Genomic DNA, 21,221 nt, shown 5'->3' with positions numbered 1-21,221 from the left:
ATGACAGAAGAGATAAGAAAAGATGGAGGAATGTAGAAACAAGTTTTGGACCAATACAATTAGAAAAATAACCAAAGGTAGAAAAAGTAATTTTAGTTTCTATTTCATGATTAGAATATGTCTGTTTTTGGAATGTCCTTTTTTAAATATCTCCTGATCGGAGCTTGGGGATACTTGTTAAAATTATTTTGACTTTGGAGTACTTGAGAAACAGTGTTCTAAAGTGTTTCGGTCTCATGGCTAGGTTCAGTAATGGCATTCCAACCGTGGGAAAATGTGCTGAGTTTTACAGCAGAGAGACTTTAACGACTATTGGACATGCAGTTACCAAATGATGAAGATACATACTCGTATGCAGCATCGTCTGTTGCAGACTTGTGGACTGATGTTGTATGAATCAAAAAGGATATTGTTCGCTTTGATTCTCATTTTATAGCATCGATAAGTTATTGTTGTGCTAAGATGATTCCTAGGAGACTGAGAATTAAAAAAAACCCTACCATGTTTTTGATAACCAAATCTTCTTGAACCAATGGACAGCTATTTTAAATAAATGCTCTTTAGATTTGATGATTTTATTAGCTGAGACTGCAAAAAAGAAAAGTGAAGAATCGCGGCCTATGGTAGGTGATAAATTATGGGTACTAAAAGAGGGTGACCCAAATTTTGAAATGATGTTGACAGACATGAATAAACGAATTGACAATTTTAGACATAAGAAACATTAAAGATAATACACTCAGAAGGGATGAGATAGACTATAAAAAAAAGATAACATTTACCCTTACAGCTGTGCTAGAATAAATACTAAACAGAAAAAGAGCAATTAAGTACATAAGTACATAAGTACATAAGTAGTGCCATACTGGGAAAGACCAAAGGTCCATCTAGCCCAGCATCCTGTCACCGACAGTGGCCAATCCAGGTCAAGGGCACCTGGCACGCTCCCCAAACGTAAAAACATTCCAGACAAGTTATACCTAAAAATGCGAAATTATTCCAAGTCCATTTAATAGCGGTCTATGGACTTGTCCTTTAGGAATCTATCTAACCCCTTTTTAAACTCCGTCAAGCTAACCGCCCGTACCACGTTCTCCGGCAATGAATTCCAGAGTCTAATTACACGTTGGGTGAAGAAAAATTTTCTCCGATTCGTTTTAAATTTACCACACTGTAGCTTCAACTCATGCCCTCTAGTCCTAGTATTTTGGATAGCGTGAACAGTCGCTTCACATCCACCCGATCCATTCCACTCATTATTTTATACACTTCTATCATATCTCCCCTCAGCCGTCTCTTCTCCAAGCTGAAAAGCCCTAGCCTTCTCAGCCTCTCTTCATAGGAAAGTCGTCCCATCCCCACTATCATTTTCGTCGCCCTTCGCTGTACCTTTTCCAATTCTACTATATCTTTTTTGAGATACGGAGACCAGTACTGAACACAATACTCCAGGTGCGGTCGCACCATGGAGCGATACAACGGCATTATAACATCCGCACACCTGGACTCCATACCCTTCTTAATAACACCCAACATTCTATTCGCTTTCCTAGCCGCAGCAGCACACTGAGCAGAAGGTTTCAGCGTATCATCGACGACGACACCCAGATCCCTTTCTTGATCCGTAACTCCTAACGCGGAACCTTGCAAGACGTAGCTATAATTCGGGTTCCTCTTACCCACATGCATCACTTTGCACTTGTCAACATTGAACTTCATCTGCCACTTGCACGCCCATTCTCCCAGTCTCGCAAGGTCCTCCTGTAATCGTTCACATTCCTCCTGCGACTTGACGACCCTGAATAATTTTGTGTCATCGGCGAATTTAATTACCTCACTAGTTATTCCCATCTCTAGGTCATTTATAAATACATTAAAAAGCAACGGACCCAGCACAGACCCCTGCGGGACCCCACTAACTACCCTCCTCCACTGAGAATACTGGCCACGCAATCCTACTCTCTGCTTCCTATCTTTCAACCAGTTCTTAATCCATAATAATACCCTACCTCCGATTCCATGACTCTGCAATTTCTTCAGGAGTCTTTCGTGCGGCACTTTGTCAAACGCCTTCTGAAAATCCAGATATACAATATCAACCGGCTCCCCATTGTCCACATGTTTGCTTACCCCCTCAAAAAAATGCATTAGATTGGTGAGGCAAGACTTCCCTTCACTAAATCCGTGCTGACTTTGTCTCATCAGTCCATGTTTTTGTATATGCTCTGCAATTTTATTCTTAATAATAGCCTCCACCATCTTGCCCGGCACCGACGTCAGACTCACCGGTCTATAATTTCCCGGATCTCCTCTGGAACCTTTCTTAAAAATCGGAGTAACATTGGCTACCCTCCAGTCTTCCGGTATTACACTCGATTTTAGGGACAGATTGCATATTTCTAACAGTAGCTCCGCAAGTTCATTTTTTAGTTCTATTAATACTCTGGGATGAATACCATCAGGTCCCGGTGATTTACTACTCTTCAGCTTGCTGAACTGACCCATTACATCCTCCAAGGTTACAGAGAATTTGTTTAGTTTCTCCGACTCCCCCGCTTCAAATATTCTTTCCGGCACCGGTGTCCCCCCCAAATCCTCCTCGGTGAAGACCGAAGCAAAGAATTCATTTAATTTCTCCGCTACGGCTTTGTCCTCCTTGATCGCCCCTTTAACACCATTTTCGTCCAGCGGCCCAACCGACTCTTTGGCCGGTTTCCTGCTTTTAATGTATCTAAAAAAGTTTTTACTATGTATTTTTGCTTCCAACGCTAATTTCTTCTCAAAGTCCTTTTTTGCCCTCCTTATCTCCGCTTTGCATTTGGCTTGGCATTCCTTATGATCTATCCTGTTACTTTCAGTTGGTTCTCTTCTCCACTTTCTGAAGGATTGTTTTTTGGCTCTAATGATTTCCTTTATCTTACTGTTTAGCCACGCCGGCTGACGTTTAGTCTTTTTTCCCTTTTTTCTAATACGTGGAATATATTTGTCCTGAACCTCCAGGATGGTGTTTTTAAACAGCATCCACGCCTGATGCAAGTTTTTTACTCTGCGAGCTGCTCCTTTCAGTCTTTTTTTCACCATTTTTCTCATTTTGTCGTAATCACCCTTTCTATAGTTAAACGCTAGCGTACTTGATTTCCTAGTTTCACTTCCTTCAATGCCAATATCAAAAACCGATCATATTATGATCACTGTTATCAAGCGGCCCTCGTATCGTTACCCCCTGCACTAGATCATGAGCACCACTAAGGACTAAGTCTAGTATTTTTCCTTCTCTTGTCGGCTCCTGAACTAGCTGTTCCATGAAGCTGTCCTTGATTTCATCAAGAAATCTTATGTCCCTTGCGTGTACAGATGTTACATTACCCCAGTCTATATGCGGGTAATTGAAATCCCCCATTATTATTGTGTTGCCCAGTTTGTTTGCGTCCCTGATTTCCTTTAACATTTCCGCATCCGTCTGTTCGTCCTGGCCAGGCGGACGGTAGTACACTCCTATCACTATCCTTTTCCCCTTTGCACATGGAATTTCAATCCACAGTGATTCCAAGGAGTGTTTTGCTTCCTGCAGAATTTTCAATCTATTTGATTCAAGGCTCTCGTTAATATACAATGCTACCCCTCCACCAATCCGATTCACCCTATCACTACGATATAATTTGTACCCCGGTATGACAGTGTCCCACTGGTTATCCTCCTTCCACCAGGTCTCAGAGATGCCTATTATATCTAATTTTTCATTTAGTGCAATATATTCTAACTCCCCCATCTTATTTCTTAGGCTCCTGGCATTCGCATATAGACATTTCAAACTATGTTTGTTGTTCCTAAGTACATCATGCTTAGTACTTGACAGTATTAATTGGCAATCTTTTGTCTGATTTTTATTGTTATTTAAAGATACCCGATCTACTACAATCTCTTTTGCAACCTCACTATCAGGATACTCTATCTTCCCTGTTATGGTGATATCTTTGAAAGATACCTTATCCCGAACCATGCTCTTTTGAGCGACTGTCGGCCTTCCCCCCATTTCTAGTTTAAAAGCTGCTCTATCTCCTTCTTAAACGCCGATGCCAGCAGCCTGGTCCCACTCTGGTTAAGATGGAGCCCATCCTTTCGGAATAGGCTCCCCCTTCCCCAGAATGTTGCCCAGTTCCTAACAATTCTAAAGCCCTCCTCCCTGCACCATCGTCTCATCCACGCATTGAGACTCTGGAGCTCTGCCTGTCTCTTGGGCCCTGCGCGTGGCACAGGTAGCATTTCAGAAAATGCTACCCTGGAGGATCTGGATTTCAGCTTTCTACCTAAGAGCCTAAATTTTGCTTCCAGAACCTCTCTCCCACATTTTCCTATGTCATTGGTACCCACATGTACCAAGACAGCGGACTCCTCCCCAGCACTATCTAGAATCCTATCTAGGTGACACGTGAGGTCCGCCACCTTCGCACCAGGCAGGCAAGTCACCAGGCGATCCTCACGTCCACCAGCCACCCAGCTATCTATATGCCTAATGATCGAATCACCAAGTACAACAGCTGTCCTAACCTTTCCCTCCCGGGCAACATTTGGAGATATATCCTCGGTGCGAAAGGATAATACATCCCCTGGTGGGCAGGTCCTGGCTACAGGAGTACTTCCTACTTCACCAGGGTGATGCTCTCCTTCTAGACCTCCCTCCTCCAAGGTAGCACAGGGGCTACCTGACTGGAGGTGGGACTTCTCTACAACATCCCTGTAGGTCTCCTCTATGTACCTCTCTGTCTCCCTCAGCTCCATCAAGTCTGCTACTCTAGCCTCAAGGGAACGGACACGTTCTCTGAGAGCTAGGAGCTCTTTGCATCGGGCACACACATATGACACCTCACCAATTGGGAGATAATCATACATGTGACACTCAGTGCAAAAGACTGGATAGCACCCCTCTTGCTGCTGGACTGCTGACTCCATCTTAGTGTTTTTTGAGTTTTTCCGTAATTTAAAACTTGCTAAAGTATTAAGGATATCAGCCTATCACTAACTTACAGTTCCTCCTTTAAACCCCAATCTTCAAGTTCCGAAAGCACAAGCAAAATTTGTTCACTTACCAGAGAAATATCCTCTTCTCCCAGAACTTATTAGAAGGAAAGCTTTCGCGCGCCTAACGGCGCGCGGCACCTTGAGCAGAGGCCCCGAGTGGATCGGAACGGACCTGGGAGTCACTCTGGCGAAGGCTCCGAGGATATGCAGATGAGCTGCAAGTCCTCCACGGCACCTGAGAAGGCAACCGGTGGGAGAGCTGGGCACCTCTCAACCAAGAAAAGGCTTACCAGGGGTTAGGCCGAAGCCAGCATTCCTCCCCCTGAGGGTCACCTGATCCTGGCTAAGAAGTACCTGGTAGCTCTGGGTAGGTGGAGCGAAAGCCCTGGGTAACTGTGGCGAAGGCCCTGGGAAGGTCGGGGTGGATTTGGGAGTCACCCCGGATGCAGCTGTGAGGATATGCAGAACGCTGCAAGTCCTCCACAGCACCTGGTAGGAGCACTGTGCACCTTGAGCAGAAGACTCTATAGAGACTCTACTCCAGTGACTGACCGTGCATCTGCTAATGGTAAAACACCCACGAGGGTAAGAAAACATATTAGGAGTGATTCTGGAGACTCCTATAACTCACCTTTGACTAGTCCCATTTCCCTCCTCCCTACAATTGCTCCTACCAGGTCTTTTTTAGGCAGCATATGGGATCCATATCCCCTCAGTATAGATTGGACACAAGAACAATCACCACCCCAGAGACCACCTTGGAACAAGCTTCCCTTCAGAGGGAGAGAGAGAGAGAGGCAGACCCTTTTCGAGGAGAATGCAAGGCAGGTTTCCCTCATTGCATTACCATCAACAATCCAATTTTCGCAAACACAGCTGTAAGTAGATATTCCTATATATAATTTATCACATTACAATTTATCTGATCTCCAGCGCAAAGTATTCCGAAAAGGATTGCCTTTTGTACCTACTGCCAAATACAATTCTTTTCAAACCAAGATTCATTTATTCAAATTCTCAAGAAAATTACAAATTATTCAATCCTTTTCAAAGAATACAACAGCCACTGACATTTCTGTGGTGAAGAAACCCTCCAAATGGATACCCCCAGGCATCACAGATCCACTGATTCACACCTTTATGGAGTGCGTACAACGCAACATCTTGCTCCTCGAGAAAAAGAAGAAACAAAGGTACTATAATTTATCAAATGTTGAAAGGGAAGCAGAGGAAGCTCTATCTAAGAGTCATGATATAGTAATCAAACCAGCTGATAAAAGGCGGAGGAATTGTCATACAAGATAGAGCAGATTATGTGTCAGAGCTGAAGAAACATTTAGACGATAGCCTATGCTACACATTCCTAGATACAGATCCCACCATCTCTATTAAATGTGATATTGAAGAGGTCATCTCTTTAGCATAATCAAGAGGGTTTCTTACAGACAAAGAAAAAGATTTTCCGGTCGTCAAACATCCTGTTATACCTACAATTTATACTCTACTGAAGATCCACAAATCTGTTACTAATCCGCCTGGGAGACCAATTGTATCTGGAAAAGGCTCAATTCTCAAACCATTATCCATTTTTGTCAACTTTTTTCTCCATCTCATGATTCCTTAAATTGATCTTACGTGAGAGACTCGGGACACATGCTTAATTTGTTATATGAGTTTGAAGGTGACATGTCAGATGTTATTATGGTCACACTGCACATAGACTCACTGTACACAAACATTCCTCAGTTAGAAGCATTAAGGAGTATAGAAAACTCTTTACAGACCTGTACATCAAATCTTCAGATACCACATTGGTTCATTATCACATTAGTAACTTTAGCTTTAACCAAAAATTGCTTTTCTTTCCTTTGCAAATTTTATTTACAGATTTACGGCACTGCGATGGGAGCAGCCATGGCTCCTGACATCGCCAACCTGTATGTGGCAAACTTTGAAAAAACGTTTCTCAATGATCATCTGTACCATCAGAACATTATCTTCTATAAGAGGTATATAGATGATATCTTTTTATTGTGGCAAGGTAACAAGGACCTTTTTTGGAAGAATTTCACAACTGGCTGAATGAGAGAGATGCTCATCTCAAGTTCAAATTACATTCAGATGAACAACAAATTAATTAATTTTTTGGATTTATTGGTAAGCAAAGGGGACTACGGCTTTACAACCTCTCTATACCGCAAACCTGCAGATAAAAATGCCTTTTTAGATTTCTCCAGTTTCCACAATCCATCTCTCAAACACAATTTACCCTTTTGTTAGATTAAAGAGGATCTGTACTATATTTGAAGATTTTGAAGAACAATCCACCATTATGAAAGAAAGATTTGCGAAAAGAGGCTACCCTAGACAGTGCATCGAGGAAGGTTACATCAAGGCAAGTCTCAAGTCTCGTAATGATCTCTTGGACACACGGAACAGAAGGAGGAAACCAGATATTGTTTGTTCCTTAAGGTATTCACATCTGGCCAGTCAAATACAAAATACGATAGGTAAGCATTGGCATATACTGGAGGGCCATGAATGCTTCAGAAACAAGGACATAGTTATTGCCTACACCAGAAACAAAAACTTTAAGGAAAAGCTCATACCATCAGCCCTTCCAGATAATATCTGTGACCCCCCTGGAAGAGCTTCATTTAGGACACAGACCCTGTGGAAAATGCAGTGTCTGTCCACATGTTCTTACAGGCACAATTTTTCGCTGTCCTCTCACTGACAAAGTACATAAGTTGACACACTGCTCAGATTGCAACACCTGTAATGTGATCTATATTATCGTCTACCCCTGCCCTAAGATTTATGTTGGCAAGACTAAATGCGAGATCAAGACCCGCATCATTGAACACAGACATTGCATTAGGCGACAAGTAGTGAGCACCCCCTTGGTGGAACATTGACATGAGAAAAATCACAGTATTTCTGATCTCAAATTTCTAGTCTTTAAAGTATTTAAATCATCCTGGAGAGGGGGTGAATCTGATGCACATTTATTGAGAGAAGCACAGAAAGTGATATATGAATTAGTGATTCCCTATGGTTTGAATGCAGCTATTGAACATATACTTTTTGTAATATTGGTTTATTGGATGTACTTATATTTCTTTTTTATGATGTGTAGATTTGATTAATAAACATGTGGCTATCACAATTACAATTTGGCATTCTTACATTTCCAAATGATGGATTCACAAAACTTCTCTCTCTCTGCCCCTCCTTTCCAACCAGCATCTGCTCCCTTTCTCTCTCTCCCCCTTTCCAACCAGCATCTGCCCCCTTTCTCTCTCTCTCCCCCCCCTTTTCAACCAGCATCTGCCCCCTCTCTCTCTCTCTCCCTTTTCAACCAGCATCTGCCCCCTCTCTCTCTCTCCCCCCCCTTTTCAACCAGCATCTGCCCCCCCTCTCTCTCTCTTTCTCTCCTCTTTCAACTAGCAGCTGCCCCCTCCCTCCCCCTTTCCAGTCAGCATTTGCTCCCCCCTCTCTCTCTCCCCTTTCCATCCAGCATCTGTCCTAATTTTTTCTCCTCCTCCATTCAGCATCTGACCCTTCTCTCTCCTCACTTCCTTCCAGAGCCTGGTCCCTCCACCAAGTCTCTGAGATATCTATTATATCTACTACTGCTACTACTGTTTAGCATTTCTATAGCGCTACAAGGCGTACGCAGCACTGCACAAACAGCGCTGCCTATTGATGCCTATTATGTCTATTGCCTAAGGTGCAGGCAGGACTGGGGTTAACAAACCAGGTCATATGAGATCTGTCTGTGGTGCTGAAAGAAAGAATATCAGGAAGGGGGAAGAGACGCATTCACAAGTAGGGGACTATCCTACCTGCTAACTATTTCTGATAAGTTCTAATAAGGTCTATCACAGGGGTTCTTGACCTTTTTGGTTCATGCACTCTGTTAACTGATCGATGTAACCCTCACACCCACTTCCTAAACCATGTGTACTCTAGTGACTTCTGATAGCTACATATGTTGCTAGCTGTTAACAGTTCTAACTGTTAACATGTCGCTAAAACTATAGTAGTACACAATTATACTACCAATATCTGCACTAATTAATAATTGCCTAGGAAAGTTTCAATAAATCGCCTCAGCCTTCAAGACACTTCTCCACACCCCATTTGACCTCTTCCTGCTCACCTTGGGAGTTCAGACACCACTGATCAAGAACTCCTGATGTAAGACAAAATAGGGACAGCATGGATGAGGGAAAAGGGGTGTTTTGACTGGTAACAAAAGGAGTCATAGACAGAAGAAGAGGATGTTTGATAGTGCTGCAGGGAATTACTGCCTTCCACAGCCTCAGCATGAGGATTGGGGACAGAGACAGCTAAATATTGTGCACTTCTGCTAGCTGTATGACTCAAAAGCTAAAATATAAGAGGAGTGAAGTGTAATTGCTAATGCTCTGATGGCTATACATTCCTGTAGCAGTGTCTGTAAATTGGATTTTCCATTTTAATTGCTAATTGTTATTGCAGTTACAGTGTATTAACTTACAATATGCCAAACTACTTTTGAAACAGACTAAATTATTTCCCATTTGCTATTTACTCTTGGTTTGATATATCCCTTAAAGGATGTACTATGCATCCTTTGGGGATAATAGACTGAGTGCAGTGCTGTACAGATTTTGTACAACATACTTAGGGGCTCTGTTTACTAAGCCATGCTGCAGGCACGCTAGCATTTTTAGTGTGTGCTAAAAATTAGCACACACGAACACTAGAGACACCTGTGGGTGTGCTAGCATTAGCGTGTGCTAATTTTTAGCACACGCTAAAAAATGCTAGCATACCTTAGTAAACATGGCCCTTCATTGTTTGTTGGCTTTTTAGCTTTTATTGTTTGTATTTTTTGGAGGGGGTGGCTAAGTAACACGAGTTCCCTGAAAACACCTTGGGGTCAATATTCAAAGCGATTTAACCAGGAGCGGCTCCTGGCCGGTTAAATTACTGTGCGGTGTTATCCACTGCTATTCAGCAGCACTTAACCAGCTAGTGTTGCTGAATATTAGCCCTAACCGCCAAACACAAAACTGGCTATTTTGTGGGTGGTCCCGGGGCGGAGTCAACATGTATGCATGCAGTCAATTACTTGAAGTGAACGGCATAAAGACAGGACTGTTTTATATGGTCACCTTATGAAGTTAAGTGCTGAATATCGGCATTTTAAGTGCTGAATATTGCATTGAACTGCATACGTTTTAGCTGGCTGCATACAATCAGATATTCAGTACTGGTGCCCAGATATGGCTCGGCATTGAATATCTGAGCATAAAGCTGATGGCAACCAAAATATGCTATATCACAAAAAACGTTCTTCCTTTAAAATATTTAATTTCTTTTATTACAATACAGTGGGGGAAATAAGTATTTGATCCCTTGCTGATTTTGTAAGTTTGCCCACTGACAAAGACATGAGCAGCCCATAATTGAAGGGTAGGTTATTGGTAACAGTGAGAGATAGCACATCACAAATTAAATCCGGAAAATCACATTGTGGAAAGTATATGAATTTATTTGCATTCTGCAGAGGGAAATAAGTATTTGATCCCCCACCAACCAGTAAGAGATCTGGCCCCTACAGACCAGGTAGATGCTCCAAATCAACTCGTTACCTGCATGACAGACAGCTGTCGGCAATGGTCACCTGTATGAAAGACACCTGTCCACAGACTCAGTGAATCAGTCAGACTCTAACCTCTACAAAATGGCCAAGAGCAAGGAGCTGTCTAAGGATGTCAGGGACAAGATCATACACCTGCACAAGGCTGGAATGGGCTACAAAACCATCAGTAAGACGCTGGGCGAGAAGGAGACAACTGTTGGTGCCATAGTAAGAAAATGGAAGAAGTACAAAATGACTGTCAATCGACAAAGATCTGGGGCTCCACGCAAAATCTCACCTCGTGGGGTATCCTTGATCATGAGGAAGGTTAGAAATCAGCCTACAACTACAAGGGGGGAACTTGTCAATGATCTCAAGGCAGCTGGGACCACTGTCACCACGAAAACCATTGGTAACACATTACGACATAACGGATTGCAATCCTGCAGTGCCCGCAAGGTCCCCCTGCTCCGGAAGGCACATGTGATGGCCCATCTGAAGTTTGCCAGTGAACACCTGGATGATGCCGAGAGTGATTGGGAGAAGGTGCTGTGGTCAGATGAGACAAAAATTGAGCTCTTTGGCATGAACTCAACTCGCCGTGTTTGGAGGAAGAGAAATGCTGCCTATGACCCAAAGAACACCGTCCCCACTGTCAAGCATGGAGGTGGAAATGTTATGTTTTGGGGGTGTTTCTCTGCTAAGGGCACAGGACTACTTCACCGCATCAATGGGAGAATGGATGGGGCCATGTACCGTACAATTCTGAGTGACAACCTCCTTCCCTCCGCTAGGGCCTTAAAAATGGGTCGTGGCTGGGTCTTCCAGCACGACAATGACCCAAAACATACAGCCAAGGCAACAAAGGAGTGGCTCAGGAAGAAGCACATTAGGGTCATGGAGTGGCCTAGCCAGTCACCAGACCTTAATCCCATTGAAAACTTATGGAGGGAGCTGAAGCTGCGAGTTGCCAAGCGACAGCCCAGAATTCTTAATGATTTAGAGATGATCTGCAAAGAGGAGTGGACCAAAATTCCTCCTGACATGTGTGCAAACCTCATCATCAACTACAGAAGACGTCTGACCGCTGTGCTTGCCAACAAGGGTTTTGCCACCAAGTATTAGGTCTTGTTTGCCAGAGGGATTAAATACTTATTTCCCTCTGCAGAATGCAAATAAATTCATATACTTTCCACAATGTGATTTTCCGGATTTAATTTGTGATGTGCTATCTCTCACTGTTACCAATAACCTACCCTTCAATTATGGGCTGCTCATGTCTTTGTCAGTGGGCAAACTTACAAAATCAGCAAGGGATCAAATACTTATTTCCCCCACTGTACATATATCACATAAAACCACTTATGCTGTGTAAGTTCCGGAACTTGCCCAGTCACACCCTTCACTTCACCACCCATTCACATAAACCTTGTGTGGGCACATTTCTATATATCCATAATCTGTGTACATGCTCCCCAATTGTTGTTTCCTCAATTTCAAATCTTCCACTTGTGTCTTAGATATTGTCCTTAAAGGTTCAAATTATAGTCCTTTTAAATCATAAAAATCTTCTAAATCACATCAAGCAGGAGCACAGTGTTCACAACAAAGTCTCTCCAGCACTCTTCTTGGAGTAGTGTTAGTTCAGCAGAGTGAATCAGTGCAGTGTGTCAAGGGCTTCCTGGAATTTACATACTGTTTCCAGACTTTAAACACCTTCTAACTCTTCACACCTTCTCTCTTTTGTTCCTCGATGCGAGATCGCATTTTGAACACTCCTTCTTCAGGAGGAACATTTCCCTTAGGAATCATGAGCCCAGCACAGGACCCTCTGTGAGCGTCTCAGCAACTTAAATGAGTCATTTTAAAGGAAGAACGTTTTTTGTGATATAGTTTTGGGATCTGTTCTTCTAGTTTAAATATTTATCCCCAGTAATATATATACTGAACCAAAATATGCTGCCTGCCACCGGTTGATATCAACCCCCTCATTATTTTCCTGCAATTCTTTAGCAAATAAAAGGTTTAGGGTTAATGGGAATACTACAACAAAGTACATGTAAATTGCTATGAAAAATTATGACTAAGATTCCTGTGGGTTTAGGAATACACATTGTCTTGGCATTTGAAGGAGAAAAACAGATTTGGGAAATCTTCATTTTTTCATTTCCATCTTATGACATTTCACTTTCTCTGAAAGCTGAAACAAGTTCGCTGATTCTGGTCTGGAAAAAGTCATCCCAACCTCAGAATTTCTTCTAATTTATGAAACATCAAAATCCACATTTTGTGGCTAAGTCAGATTTGGCAAGCTAGTTTGACATTTTTTTTTTAATTTTGCCAGTTGGTAGGTGGGCAGGAGGAGTCATGTGAATTAAACAGTTCTTCCACCTAGCCTGTGACTTTTGGCAGCAATATTAACAGCATGAGCCATTAATTATCTGATTCAGAATGATTGTGCTAGGAATCAAAATAGGGGAACCGAGGTACAGTTGTGGTTAGGCCAGAATTTTATAAACTGGGTCAACGGTTCATATTGACTCTTTTTGAGAGTTCCTTATCAAATAACATGTTGGTTTTTTTTTTCTCCCTGACCCTTTTCTATCTTTTCCTCTGCTCTTTTCCCTCCCTTCCCCTTTATCATACTTCATCAGTAGTGTTGAGATTTTTAGTCATGGTGTAAACTGCTTAATTGCCTACCCAGGCTCAATTTCAGAGTATATCAAATATACAAATAAATATATGTAAACCACCCAGACAGATTCGGATGGGTGGTATAACAAACAATAAAGAAACAAACTTAATATTGATATGATTTGCATAAGCTTAAGGTCATGGTTGCCCAAACTGTTCAACCTAGAACCCTCTCCTTCCCACCCTCCCTGTCCTTGGAAGAGGTGTAGATTTAATCAAAATAGACTTACTCAAACCTGTCTCAAGCAGCTACTGTCCCTACATAAATGCAAGGAAAAAAATGATCTGAAGAGATGATGGGTGTTCTGTTGCACTGGGATAGTTAATGACACTATGGGGAAATTAGTGGGATGATATTCATAGTGGAGGCTGATTGCCTGGAGTCAGAAAATGAAGCTGGTATGTTTTGACAAGACAACTGCTGATTGTACCATCAATGAAAGAGAAAACAATGATGGGGGAGCTTTCCTTGGCACAAAGCAAATAACAGAGTCGGTGATAGCATGCCCACTCTTCAGACCACCTGCTTAGTTTAGGAAGAACAGCTTCAATTTAGGAAAGATAGTAACAGAATTATAGCAGGAGTGTTAATATTTTTGCAAAGCACTTGCTTCCTTCTTGGCCTTCTTTGTGATCATGCTATTCCTATTTCTCCTTTCTTTGCTATTCAAAATGGTTTTATTTTCATATATTTCACCTTTTCTCACCTGTATATACCCTGGGGCTCATTTTCAAAGCACTTAGACTTACAAAGTTCCATAGTAACCTATGAAACTTTGTAAGTCTAAGTGCTTTGAAAATACACCTATATCTACTATAGATTTGTCTCCTAACATAAGCCTGGTCAAGGCATCAGTGAGGCAAAGCAGTATCATTGTTCTGCAAAACGTTAGTAGATCCAGATGTGCTAAGCTTTTTTTTTTTTCCATTTTACACACAGAGAGGTTCTTGTGTTGTTTAGCTAAATGACTCAATATGTGCCAACTAGAGAATGAAGATAAGCTGAATTAGAACCTTTGGCCTCACTTTAGGCTGGGTTAGTGGTTATGAAGAAGAATTAATCATTTAGCTGTATTGTAGCTATATTATTGAACAAACTACCACTGAAGGGGTACAGGTAAACAATTATTTGAGGTTTCATAAATTATTGAAATATTGGCTAAATCTTGGCATGACTTCTGTAGACTTATTGGAGTAATATTGGCAAAAAATCTTTTAATCATTGGGCTAAAGTGTGTTCATAAATTGTGCATTGGAGATAGAGTTTTTTGTTACATTTATTAATTATAGGGAATAGGCTTTTATATTTGTGGTGATGGTGAAAACAAAATGGCAAGGGTTTATATATGGAGTGGGTGGGTGGTAGGTATTGTTTTATTGTAATTTGGAAGGATTGGGAACATTTTGTTGTATTTTGTTAACTACCTAGTTGGCTTAGGTGATCTATAAATTTGAGTAATAAAGGGCTTTTTTTTTTTTTGCAATTGTATGCCTATGGGAAGAAGGGCTTAGTATATCTGGCCCATAGAGACAGGAAACAAACACTGTGGGGAAGCAAGATTTATTTTCTCAGAGACAAAATCTGGAGTGGTATAATCATTATCTCTGATATCTTTCCCTTTGCTGCACTGTTTTACAGGCTGAATATTCAGAAATTGCCACAGATTTAGAGCCTGATATAATAACAGATTCTCCCATTTTGTGTTTATAGGGGTAAATGCTTAGTTCAGCATACCTGTTAGTTTGCAGGAGTTATAAGGGACCATTAATGGAGGATGTATAGTGGGAGAAGTGATGGGGGTGTCTTAATGAGAACTAAAGCTCTGCAGTTTGCATTTCAAAAAGGGTTTTATGCAACCAGTAGACTAGTTTGAATTCATCCTTGTGAGGGAGTCTATAGGAAGCTACCACTTCTTAATGACACTCCCTCACAGTGGCAGAAACACATTAAACATCACATTCCCACCCAGGTGGGAGGTGACATAGGAAGGGCGGAGCCAGGAGGGCATGGTCCAGGGAGTATAAAAGCTCGGAGCACAGCTATGTTGAGGCCCAGAGGGAAGTAACAATGCCTCACTGCATATGTCTCTATCACATACTACTACTACTACTAAACATTTCTAAAGCGCTACTAGGGTTACACAGCGCTGTACAATTTAACATGGAAAGACAGTCCCTGCTCGAAGAGCTTACAATCTAAAAGACAAATGTACAGTTAATCTGATAGGTCAGACAGATTGGGGCAACCTATATGTTCGAAAGGTTAGGTTCCGAATGCAGCATTGAAGAGGTGAGCTTTAAGCAAGGATTTGAAGATGGGTAGGGAGGGGGCTTGGCGTAGGGATTCAGGAAGATTGTTCCAGGCATAGGGTGAGGCAAGGCAAAATGAGCGGAGCCTGGAGTTGGCAATGGTGGAGAAGGGTACTGTCCCCTCCCCATGTGAAATCCCTCAGAAGGATCCCTTTTCAGAGACTAAATATTCTCTTAATCTTCACTACTCAGGAAGAATCTTTTGTTCTTAGTGTTTAGTAGTAAAGTGAATTAATTTAGTCAAGCTTATCTAACATATACATATTTATCCTTTAACAGAGTATCATATGAGGACATCCTGAAATTTTGTGGTTGCTGGAGGAGTGAACGTGACCTTCCAGTCTCTGGTAGTAGAAGGTGAGAAACTGGAAGGAATGTGCAGTTCCAGGGACTTTGCTTGGCACTAATGCAGTACAAAGCATAAGATAAATTAAGGGTGAAGATTTAATGCAGTAGTGAGGAATGTTGGTTTACTAATGTGTAAGAAGATGGGATGGGGAGGGGGGAATGGGTGTGAATAATGATGTGTCTTTAAAATATTCATTGCAAGTTAATCTGTTAGAGCTTAGTACAATCTTTTCCCTTCCTTGTCCTCTCTGAGTCTGTTGGCAAGCAGCCTAGTTAATAGGTAAAGAAAATCTTTCATGGAGGTAAGGCTCTTGTCCTGATGGGCACAGACGTGCCAGTTTAGGGAAAAGGAATGGAACAGGGCTGCAGGTAAATATATTCCTAGGCCTCGATGCTCAAAGCTCTGGCGCTGTAGTGAACAGCACCCACCCCATAATACAGGAACAGCGCAAAACAATAGCCTTTCAATGTTGAAAGCTAATGGCATGCAAATTATATGCATGCTGTGAGACTGAAAATAAGGGGAGGAACATGGCTGGTGCATGTACAGTGTTTCACGGTAAGCACAGCTTTTGTGCACATGAGCCAGGCAAACCCTGAAGTACACATCGGTGCCATTCTTCTGCACCTTTAAATATAAGCTTTTCAAATTGTTTTCCTATTTGAAAGCTTATATGTAAGTGCAGAAGCACAGAAAACAGGTGCCAATATGTGCTTTTACTTTTGGGTTTGCTGAGACACTCATACATTTATTTTTCAGTACCGGTGCTTAGAGGCTTGCATGGACTTCCTTCTGCTTCCAAAACAAATGAAAACTGGCAAATTTATAAAGAGAAAATCACAAAAAAATCCTCTCTTCAACCCCCCCCCCCCCCCCCCGATGCCAGCTCTGAGCTGGCATTATTTTTCCAGTGGTAAGAACGGGGTTTGTGCGCTGTTCTCTGAGTATTGGGAGGGCATGGCAAGTTACCTCATTAACAGCAGTTTGACTACATTTAAATACAATTTGCGACTATATCTGGTGCACATGTTGTTTCCTGCATTAAAGCCCTCTGAGCATTCTGCACAGATTAATGCTGGCGCTAGTCCTGCGCTAATAGGCTCTAATGACGGTGTTAGGTTCCGAGCATCGGTCTCCTAGAGACTGTGTCAGAGGTGCTGACTTCCAGTCTTGAAAATCCACATATGGGATTAGCTTTCAGGATAAAATAGAATCTTAAATTCATAAACTGGAGCCTTTACATCCAAATAACCTTCAGAAAAAAATTCAAACCTATTTATGGTATTCCAGAACCTATGGTTTCCAGCTGCAAGTTGCTTAGAGGCCCTTTTACTAAGCTGCATTGCATGTCTAATGCAGCTTAAAATGACATATCACAGGAGACGCTCAGGCATCCTGTGGTAACTGCCAAATTAATGTGTGTTAATATGGGAGCTAAAAATTAATTAATTTATTTGGATTTTGATCACACCCTTTTCAGTAGTAACGCAAGGTGAGTTATATTCAGGTACGCTAGGTAGTTCCCTGTCCAAGAGAACTACCATATTTTTTTTTATGGAGGGGCTTGTCAGGGGGTGGAGAGTAGGCATTCCTGCACTAAACATTTAGTGTAGCCACCTTAGTGCATGCTAACTGGTTAGTGCAGGATTACCAAGTGAGCCCTTACCACCTACGAAATGGGTGGTAGTATGTGCTCACATGGTAGTTAAAATATTTATTTATTTTGTTACATTTGTATCCCACATTTTCCCACCTATTTGCAGGCTCAATGTGGCTTACATAGTACCGGAGAGGCGTTTGCCGACTCCGGTATGAACAAATACAAAATGATGTTGTGGTAAAATAAGGTTCATGTGGAACAGACACATTAGGGAATCATAGAGAGGAAGAGTTATGTTATGTCTATTACGTGCTTTGGTTTCGTTGTGTTGCAGAGTTCAGACATTTAAGTTGGATCGGTAGGGTATGCCTTTTTAAACAGGTTAGTTTTTAGAGATTCCTGTAAGTTTAGGTGGTCATGCATTGTTTTCATGATTTTTGGTACTGCGTTCCACAGTTGTGTGCTTGTGTAGGAAAAACTGGATGCATATGTTGATTTTATATTTAAGTCCTTTGCAGCTTGGGTAGTGGAGATTTAGATAATGTTTGTGTTGATCCGGATGTGTTTCTGGTTGGTAGGTCTATGAGGTTTATGTATCCCGGGGCTTCACCGAAGATAATTTTATGAACCAGAGTGCAGATTTTGAAAGCAATATGTTCTTTAATTGAGAGCCAGTGCAGTTTTTCACGGAGGGGTTTTGCGCTTTCAAATCGCGTTTTTCCAAATATAAGCCTGGCTGTCATGTTTTGAGCGGTCTGAAGTCTCTTTAAGGTTTGTTCTTTGCATCCCACATAAATTCCATTGCAGTAGTCTACGTGGCTTAGTACCATTGATTGTATCAAGTTGCGAAATGTTTCCCTCGAGAAGAATGGTTTCAAGTGTTTGAGTTTCCACATTGAGTGGAACATTTTCTTTGTTGTGGATTTCACTTGGCTCTCTAGTGTGAGGTTATGGTCCATTGTAACGCAGAGGATTTTCAGGCTGTCTGAGATAGGGAGGGTGTAATCTGGGGTGTTTATACTTATGGGGTTGTCCGCACTGTATTGGGATGAGAGGATGAGACAGTGTGTTGTAGCTGCAATGCAATTGCCCATGAGTCCATGATGATCAAGCTGAGCTTGATTTCGGTGGTGATTTCTGTCAGTTCATGTTTGTAAGGAATGTATATTGTGACATCGTCTGCATAGATGAAAGGGTTAAGGCCTTGGTTGGATAAGGACTTGGCTAGTGGGGTCATCATTAGGTTGAAGAAGATCAGTGATAGTGGTGATCCTTGAGGTACTCCACAGTCTGCTTTCCACGGTGATGATATGCTTGAATTTGATTTCACTTGATATGTTCTAGTGGTTAGGAAACCCTTGATCCAACTAAGTATATTTCCACCAATCCCGAAGTAATGTAGTAGTCTTAGCAATATATTATGGTTTACCATGTCGAATTGGAGGAGAAGTATGCTTTTATCTGTTGCTATTTCCTGTTTGAATTTGGCTAGGAGAGTAATTAGTACTGTTTCAGTGCTGTGGCAGAGGCGAAATCCTGATTGTGATTCATGTAATATTGAGAATTTGTTTATATAATCAGTAAGTTGGTTACCATACTTTCCATCAGTTTAACTACCAGTGGGATAGATGCTACTGGGCAGTAGTTAGTGATTTCATTTGTGTTTTTCTTGGTATCTTTTGGTATTGGGGTGAGTAGGATGTTGCCATTTTCCTTAGGGAAGAGGCCTTGCTGAAGCATGTAGTTTAGGTGGGATGTGAGGTCTGCTATGAAGCGGCCAGAGGCGGATTTTATTAGGTAGCTGGGACAGGTATCCAGTTTACAGTGAGTGTTAGAGAACCTAATAATCGCCTGGGTAACTGTTTCGACGGTGAGGAGAGCGAAATTTGACCAGGTTCGGTCAGCTGGATATTCTCCAAGAGTTGGGTCCAGACCATCGAGGAAGTTTTCGATATCAGTATTGTCCTGATATAGCGTGTTGCGTAGGTTTGCAATTTTTTTCATTGAAGTATTTAGCAAGTTTGTCTGCAGATGGGATGTCTGTATTGGTTGTAGTGACCAAGGTGGTGTCTAGTAGTTTGTTCACGAGTTGGTATAGTTTCTTTGTGTCTTTGTAGTCTGTCCCTATTTTAGTTTTATAGTATGACCTTTTGGTCTGTCTTATTGCGTATTTGTATTTTCTTTGTGTTTGCTTCCATGCGTTGAGTGTATGTTCATCTTTTGTTTTTTTCCATGCTTGTTCGAGTTTCCTGGATTGTGTTTTTAGCTTTTTCAGTTCATCGTTGAACCATGGTATCGAGTTATGCCTATGTGAGGTTCTTGTTCATAAGGGTGCTATTTCATCTAGTATGCTTCTTCATCTTTTATCCCATTCTATGAGGTAGTATGTGGAGTCCGTTTGTGCTGTCAATTCGTTATTGTATATCTGTTTCCAGAATGTTTTCGAGTCTACTTGACCTCTTGTGCTGTAGGTTGTGTGTTCTTGTATATGGTATGAACCCTTCTTCCGCCATTTTAGGGATAAGTTTAGTTTGTAGTGATCGGTCCATGGTGTTTCTGTCCATTTAATATCTGTTATTAGGTTCTGGTCTGTTGACAGTTTGTGTGAGATGAGGTCGAGTGTGTGCCCTTGACGTGGGTTGCTTGCATAAGTGGCCATTTGAGATCCCATAATTGGAGGAATTCCTTGCATTTTCGTGCGTTGATAGAGTTTGTGTCTTCTAGGTGAAGGTTAATGTCTCCTAATACTAGTATATTGATGTTGGTTACACAAGTGTTTGAAATGAAGTCCATGAAGTTTGTCTGGCCTTTGTTCCAATTACCTGGTGGTCTATAAAACAAGAAACAGTTCAAGTGATCATGCAAGGCTTTGTTGTGGATTCTGATTGAGGCAATTTCAAGTTAGGGTGTTATGGACTCGGCAGTGGTTTTGGTGGTAAAGTGGGATCGATAGATTAGTGCTATGCCTCCGCCTCTCTTTTCCTTTCTGATCCAGTGTATGATTTTGTATCCTGGAGGGCATAGGTCTAGGATTATAGGGCCCTTTTGATCATGGATCCAGGTTTCATTGATGAAAAGTAGATCAAGGTTTTCTGACATGATCCAGTCTATTAATATTGTTGTTTTGTTTACTACGGATCTGGCGTTGATGTAACCCACTTTAATTTTTTGGTATGAGTCTTCTATGTTTGGTGTTGTGTGGATTTTTGTTAATTGTCATTTTTTTGCTAGTGTGAGTATGTTAGGACCTTTCTTGCCCTTCTGTTGTGTTTGTCCGCATGTTGATGTTCTTCCTTTGCTTAGGTTGTTGTCAGTTTGATGAGGTGTGGTGTATCTAATCAATCTGATGATTATGTAGTATGGGTATGATATTACTTTCTGCAAGTGGGGTGGTTAGTGTTAGGTGGATCAGTGACAAGGAGTAGATTGCTAGGAGTAGTTTGACAGTATTCATTTTGGTATCAATTCACTGTGGGCTGCTAGTAGGCCGTGTTCAATAGGATGCATGATAGGACTTTGTTCCTAGGTGTGGAATCTGGTGTTTTGGTCTTGTGTGTTTTTTGTATTTTTCAGCTTGCCTTTGAGCTGTTGAGATCAGCAGTGGCACCGGGTCC

The 21,221-nt window shown here is 41.7% G+C and overlaps 1 protein-coding gene across 5 annotated transcripts in view; it reads left to right on the top strand.

Annotated features, from left to right (window-relative positions):
- Window positions 1-21,221, top strand: part of ADD2 (adducin 2) — a 150,834-nt gene that overhangs the window by 12,063 nt on the left and 117,550 nt on the right. For all 5 annotated transcript variants that reach the window (XR_003941997.1, XR_003941996.1, XR_003941995.1 and 2 more), the window contains exon 2: window positions 15,938-16,015. The gene's annotated coding sequence lies outside the window, so the exon portion shown is untranslated. The remainder of the gene's footprint in view (window positions 1-15,937; window positions 16,016-21,221) is intronic.

The sequence above is a fragment of the Microcaecilia unicolor genome, chromosome 4, assembly GCF_901765095.1.
Source record: "Microcaecilia unicolor chromosome 4, aMicUni1.1, whole genome shotgun sequence".
NCBI classification, from domain to species: domain Eukaryota; kingdom Metazoa; phylum Chordata; class Amphibia; order Gymnophiona; family Siphonopidae; genus Microcaecilia; species Microcaecilia unicolor.
The sequence above is the reverse complement of the archived record's forward strand: the minus strand, read 5'-3'. Positions and strand labels throughout refer to the sequence as shown.